This window comes from Bidens hawaiensis, unplaced genomic scaffold (assembly GCF_021521415.1).
Source record: "Bidens hawaiensis isolate Kalapana, Puna unplaced genomic scaffold, B.hawaiensis_p1.1 tig00037492_1, whole genome shotgun sequence".
Classification (NCBI taxonomy): Eukaryota; Viridiplantae; Streptophyta; class Magnoliopsida; order Asterales; family Asteraceae; genus Bidens; species Bidens hawaiensis.
This window is the reverse complement of record NW_027505481.1, coordinates 151815-157814: the sequence shown is the minus strand read 5'-3', so window position 1 is coordinate 157814 and position 6000 is coordinate 151815.

Genomic DNA, 6000 nt, shown 5'->3' with positions numbered 1-6000 from the left:
GAAGTGGAGACTGACGTCTGCTTTTTGCATTGCCACGTTACTAAACGACTTCCAAAGAACTGACATCCTGCTGTTGTTGATTTGTAATCGAGTTTACAACCACCATAATCCGAATCACTATACGCATGAAGATCGAAGTTGTCATCATAAGGATACCAAAGACCCCAATCTGGAGTACCCTTCAGATAACGCAAAATTCTTTTGACTGCAATCAGATGGGAGACCTTCGGCTTTGACTGGTAACGTGCACAGAGACACGTAGCAAACATTATGTCTGGCCGAGAAGCAGTCAGGTACATTAGAGATCCGATGATCCCTCTATAGTGAGTTGGATTGATCAATTCACCCTTCTTGTCAGGATTAATCCCGTGATTAACCTCTAAAGGAGTTCCCTGTGAAGAAGAACTCAACATCTCAAACCGTTTCAAGATGTCATTGACGTATTTTGTCTGGTGAATGAAGATACCGGAATCTTTTTGATCAACTTGAAGTCCTAAGAAGAACTTCATCTCACCCATGGAGCTCATTTCAAATTTTTCTTTCATCACTTGTTCGAACTCCTTACAAAGTGTTTTATTCGTGGACCCGAAGATGATGTCGTCCACGTACACTTGTACCATAATTAGATCTCCTTCGTTTTCTTTTGAGAATAGCGTGCAGTCAATGGTTCCCCTTCTAAACCCGTTGTTCAGAAGGTGTTTGGATAGTTCTTTATACCAAGCTCTCGGGGCTTGGTGAAGACCGTACAAAGCCTTGTTGAGCAGATAGGCTTTGTCCTTGTGATATGGGTCTTCAAAACCTGGAGGTTGTGCCACATATACGGTCTCTTCGATGTGACCGTACAAAAAGGCACTCTTGACGTCCATTTGATATACTTTGAATTTCTTGAAAGATGCATACCCTAAGAACATCCGGATTGCCTCCAAACGAGCAACCGGAGCATATACCTCATTGTAGTCTAGGCCTTCGATTTGCCTAAACCCTTGGACCACCAGGCGGGCTTTGTTGCGAACAATCACTCCACGATCGTCACGTTTACATTTTAGTACCCACTTAGTGCCAATTTTCTTCTGTCCTTTGGGGAGATCCACCAGCTTCCACACACCAAGTCTTTTAAACTGCAATAATTCCTCTTGCATGGCTGAGACCCAGTTGGGATCTTTCAGCGCATCGGTGGTGCTGTGTGGTTCTTCTTGTGCTAAGAAGCATTCATGGGCATTAAGAGCAACTGATCCTGACTCCATCATTTCTGTGTAGAGACCAAAATTCAGCTGTCGACGAGTTTTGACACCCTGTTGAATGTCCCCTATAATGTTGTCTTGTGGATGATCATGTTCAGTCCTAACAACCGGATTGTCAGGAACGACAACATTTTGTTCCAAGTTAGTTAAGTTCGGCTCAGGAACTGGAGCGGATTGTGGTGCCTCTGAAGTAGACGTTAGAGGCTGATCTGCATTCGGCACTTCTTGATTTGACGATGAAGGTTGTGAAGTAACCTGAGTTGGTGCCGATTGTACATCATCTGCTGGAGATTCATCTTCAGATTCAGATTCGGAAGATTCTTGAACTTGATCGCTAGACTCTGTGGAGGAAGATGATGACGGACCAGGATGAGTTGAAGATTGCAAAGATTCATCAGGAGGTGCATTTTGCGCCTCATACATCATTTGAATAGCAATCTCATACAGATTGAAAGACTTGAACAATTTGTCATAATCAAACAACCAGTCTTCTCCTGTCCCCTTGGCTGGTTCTGTGTAGCGTTGAACATCGACATGGTACCATTCTTCAACTAATTTTGTTGTTCTGTTGAAGACCCTTTTGAGAGGTACGCTGTAACCCAGAAAATAACCCTTGATAATCTTCTCCTCGAACTTATTATCAACGTGCCTTTTAAGTAACGTGCAAAGAGCTCCGAATGGTTCCAGGTGCTCTAAGTTAGGCCTTCGTCGTTGAAGAAGCTCGAAACTTGTCTTGCCGTGGCGCTTGACAATGCCTACCCGATTTAATGTGAAACAGGCGTTGGCAATTGCCTCACTCCAAAACGTAACAGGTAACACTGAGTCGGCTAACATTGTTCTTGCTGTCTCGATTAACGTACGATTTTTCCTTTCAGCAACCCCGTTCATTTGTGGAACATATGGAGCACTGAACTCCTGAACGATCCCTTTTTCTTTGCAGAAATTTTCAACATTCGCATTTTTAAATTCTGTACCGTTATCTGACCGCATTCTTCGAACCTTCAGATTGTATTGAGACTCAATAGTTGTAACCAGCAGTTGTATACATCCAAACGTTTCTAATTTTACTTTCAAGAAAAACACCCAAGAGAATCTAGAATATTCATCAGTAACCACTAGACAGTATGAGTGCCCAGAGATACTTTTGACGCTTATTGGGCCAAAAAGATCCATATGAAGGAGTTCCAACGGAATATCAATCGAGTGGAAACTCTTAGACTTGTGGGACCTTTTTATTTGCTTTCCTGCTTTGCACTGCACACACGAATCAGGGAGACGAAAGCTTCTCAGATTAACTCCCTCAACTAGTCTGTTGTGCACAAGCTTGTTCATGTTCCTGACATTTATGTGTCCCATCCGTCTATGCCATAAGACAGTATCACGTTCGGATGCCTTGGACACAAAACATGTCGCCGTTGGAGACGATGACCCTGCCTTAGCCATATCCAGAATGTAGAGATCACTCTGGCGTGCAGCTGACATTAAAACCTTGTCTTCAGGAAAGTTGAAATCCTTAGCCAAGATGTGGCAATCTCGGTCGTCAAACATAACTTTGAAACCTTTGTCGCAGATTTGACTTATCGACAACAGGTTGTTCTCCAACTCTTTGATGAAATTAACTTTCTCAAACGAAATTCGCCCATTAGACACAATTCCTTGGGCCGTGATATAACCTCCTTGATTTCCTGCAAAGGAAACTGCACCTCCTTTTATTTGTCTGACACTTGAAAGGAGATTCATGTTTCCAGTCATGTGCCTGGAAGCTCCTGAGTCTATGATCCACATGTTGAATCTTGGATCATATAGAGCAACCTGCACACAAAAACAAAAGGTTTAAATATCATTGGAAACCCAAGCCTTTACGGTCTTGGGTTTTCCATTTTCATCACGAATGTACAATTCAATCCATTTACCCTCATTAACACTGTTTTCTGGTTTGACATTGTTGTCAACAGTGTTAGTTTTCTTTGGTTTCCAAAAGTCAGTCTTCTTCTCAACATGTTTGAGATAGATGGTTGAAGACTGAGTTTCACTTGTCGAAGTGGAAACATTTGGATCTAAGGGGTTTGGGGATTGGTGTGGTGAGGTTGGCTGAGGTTTCCGAGGAGAAACCGACCTCGGTGTGTGAAACCGTTCTTGACCTTGAACGTCAATGGTCGGTCGCCTCCTAGGAGGTGACTTGGCATACCTCGGATCCGGAGTCGATATGTACTGCTTAGGATCCGTGTACTTATAGCAAAATCTTGCTATATGCCCTACCTCTCCACACGAAAAACAGTAGTTTCTCCCTCTTTGACTTGGTGGAGAGAAATAACTCTGTTTTTGTCGGTTATCATAGTACCCCCTGGATTTGATATTTTGGGGTGTAGTTTGTCTAGGAGGGTGTTTTGGGAAATTATGTTTTTCATTAACGTTACCCTCCTTTACAAACTGGGTACTATGTTCCACATAGACTTTCTCAGATTTAGGATTAAACTTTTTCTTCTGAGAATTTCTTGTTGTTGTTGCCTTTGACTTAGATGGTGGTGGGCCCGACTTAGTTGTGGAACCTAAGTCTGTGGCAACAACATTTTGTTTGGACTCAGGAGCCGGGTCAATGACTTCTTTTCCCTTAGACTTAGAAATTTGGTTTGTGTCCTCGGGTATATAATCATTTGATTCATCATCCGGCACAGCTCCTGGTGTGCTTGCAAATTGATTCAGGATCGGGGGTGGGACATTGTTATATCCCACGCCTTTTTCCTTTTTGCCTCGGAACTCGGGAATGATGTGTTCTAATAAATAAGATGAATTTGAGTAACTTTTTAATTTGAAATTCAATGATTCAAAATCAGCTTTCAAGTTTTCCAATTCTTTTTTCAAAACATTATTCTTATTTATGTGAAAATTGATAGAATCTTGTTGATTCAGAACACATATTTCAAGTTCCTTGTTCTGACGCTTAAGGCTATCAATCTTTTCTTTAAAAGCAGACTCTTTCTGCTTCCAAGCCTTATTCTGTGCAAGCGCGTCAGTCAGTTCCATTAAAGATCTTGAGGCTGCTTGTTTGTAAGCCTCGAGATCTTCAATTCTCTCTTTTAGAGATTGAATTTCTTGTTCATACAATTCACATTTTAAACATTTAACATTTTCTGGTTTGGGAGTTGATGGGTTAGAACTTACCTTGGCATTTGATGTCTCTGCCATGAATGCAAAGCAAAGATTCCCAGCTTTTTCCAGAAACGATGCAGAAGTTGCTTTAGACTCTACTTCGTTGACTTCTTCAACTTTAGCAGCCTCTGCGGGAATTGTCGAACATGGAGATATTTGAGGAACATTTGACTCTTTATCGTGATCCTCCTTAATCTCCAAAGATACCACTTCAACCTCAGGTTCTTCTTCATGGACTTCAGCAGCTGGTTCATCGACAATATATTCTTCATTGGTCGAGGAAACAACAGACTCGGTTTCAGAGTTTCCATCTACTATTGTGACATCAGCCATGTTGATGCTGAAGTTCCATGTCTCGCCTTCATCCCCTTGAACTGCAAGAGCAGTTTCATTGTTGATGTTGACGTTGTTTGCTGCGGTTTGATTTTGAGGGACCAGTTGTCTCTCAAGGTTGACAGTTGCAGCAGCTGCAGCAGGAGTGGATGATGATGAAGTGGTTCGGAAGGGATATTGGTGACCTTCCCTTCTTGGCTTCGAACACTCCTTGGCAAAGTGACCAAGTTCGCCACAGTTGTAGCATTTTACTTTGTTTTTATCAAAGCCGAACTTGGATTTGTTGTTTATTGAGAGGGCCTGACCTGTTTTCTTCGTCCACTTTCTGGCCCTTCGGAACGCACTGCCAAGAGCCCACATAATGTCTATGCGTTCCATATCATCTTCGTCAAGCTGTTCATAGTCATCACTGTCCAGATGACTATTTCCTAGCTTACCCGCCACCATTAAACTGTAGGACTCAATTATCGTGCCTAGAGTTGCCATGTGTTCTTTGGCAACCTCCACTGTTACTGTTCCCAAGCCTTCAGTATTCAACGTTGCTTTCTCCGTTGACTTGGGTCCGGAGTTAGTACTTGAGTTTCCAGAAGTTGATGGTGGGACGGAAGATCTCGTTTCAGTCCCCTTTGATTGATTTGACGTTGAGGAGACAAAAGCGGTCTTCATCGGAGCATGATCAGTTGAATCTGACATAGGAGGTTTTGACATGTAGAGTGATTTGTCAGAAGTTGATCTCGGTTTTCTGGAGGAGGCTCTTAGTTCAGCCTCTTCTTGTCTGATTTCTTTAATAAAATCAGACAGGAGAATCGTCTCCAGCTGATGACTTCTTCTCATTACTGTCAGGAAGGTGTTCCAGCTGGTTGGAAGTCCTTGAGCAAGACATCTAACCTTTTCAGTCCCTGTTGTTTTGACATTATAGGACTTGAGTTCTGACATTAGATGATAGAATCTCGACAGTAACGATTCAATGTCTTCTCCCGATTCTGGACCAAACAAATCAAATTCACGCTTGAGCTCCCGTGCGTGAATTTCTCTAAGTGAGTCAGATCCTTCACATCGTTCAACCAGTGCGTTCCAAAGAGTTGACGCTGTTGTAAACTGGTTAAACTGATGGAAGAGATCGCTTGAAAGTGCTTGTGACAGTAACGAGAAGGCTTTCTTCTCAGCATCAAAGGCTATCCTTTGATCTTCAGACAGCCTAAAGTAACTCAAAGTCTCACCATCATCATTAGTCGGATGCACCCAAGTTGTCTGAACAGCTTCCCAAAGTCCAGGA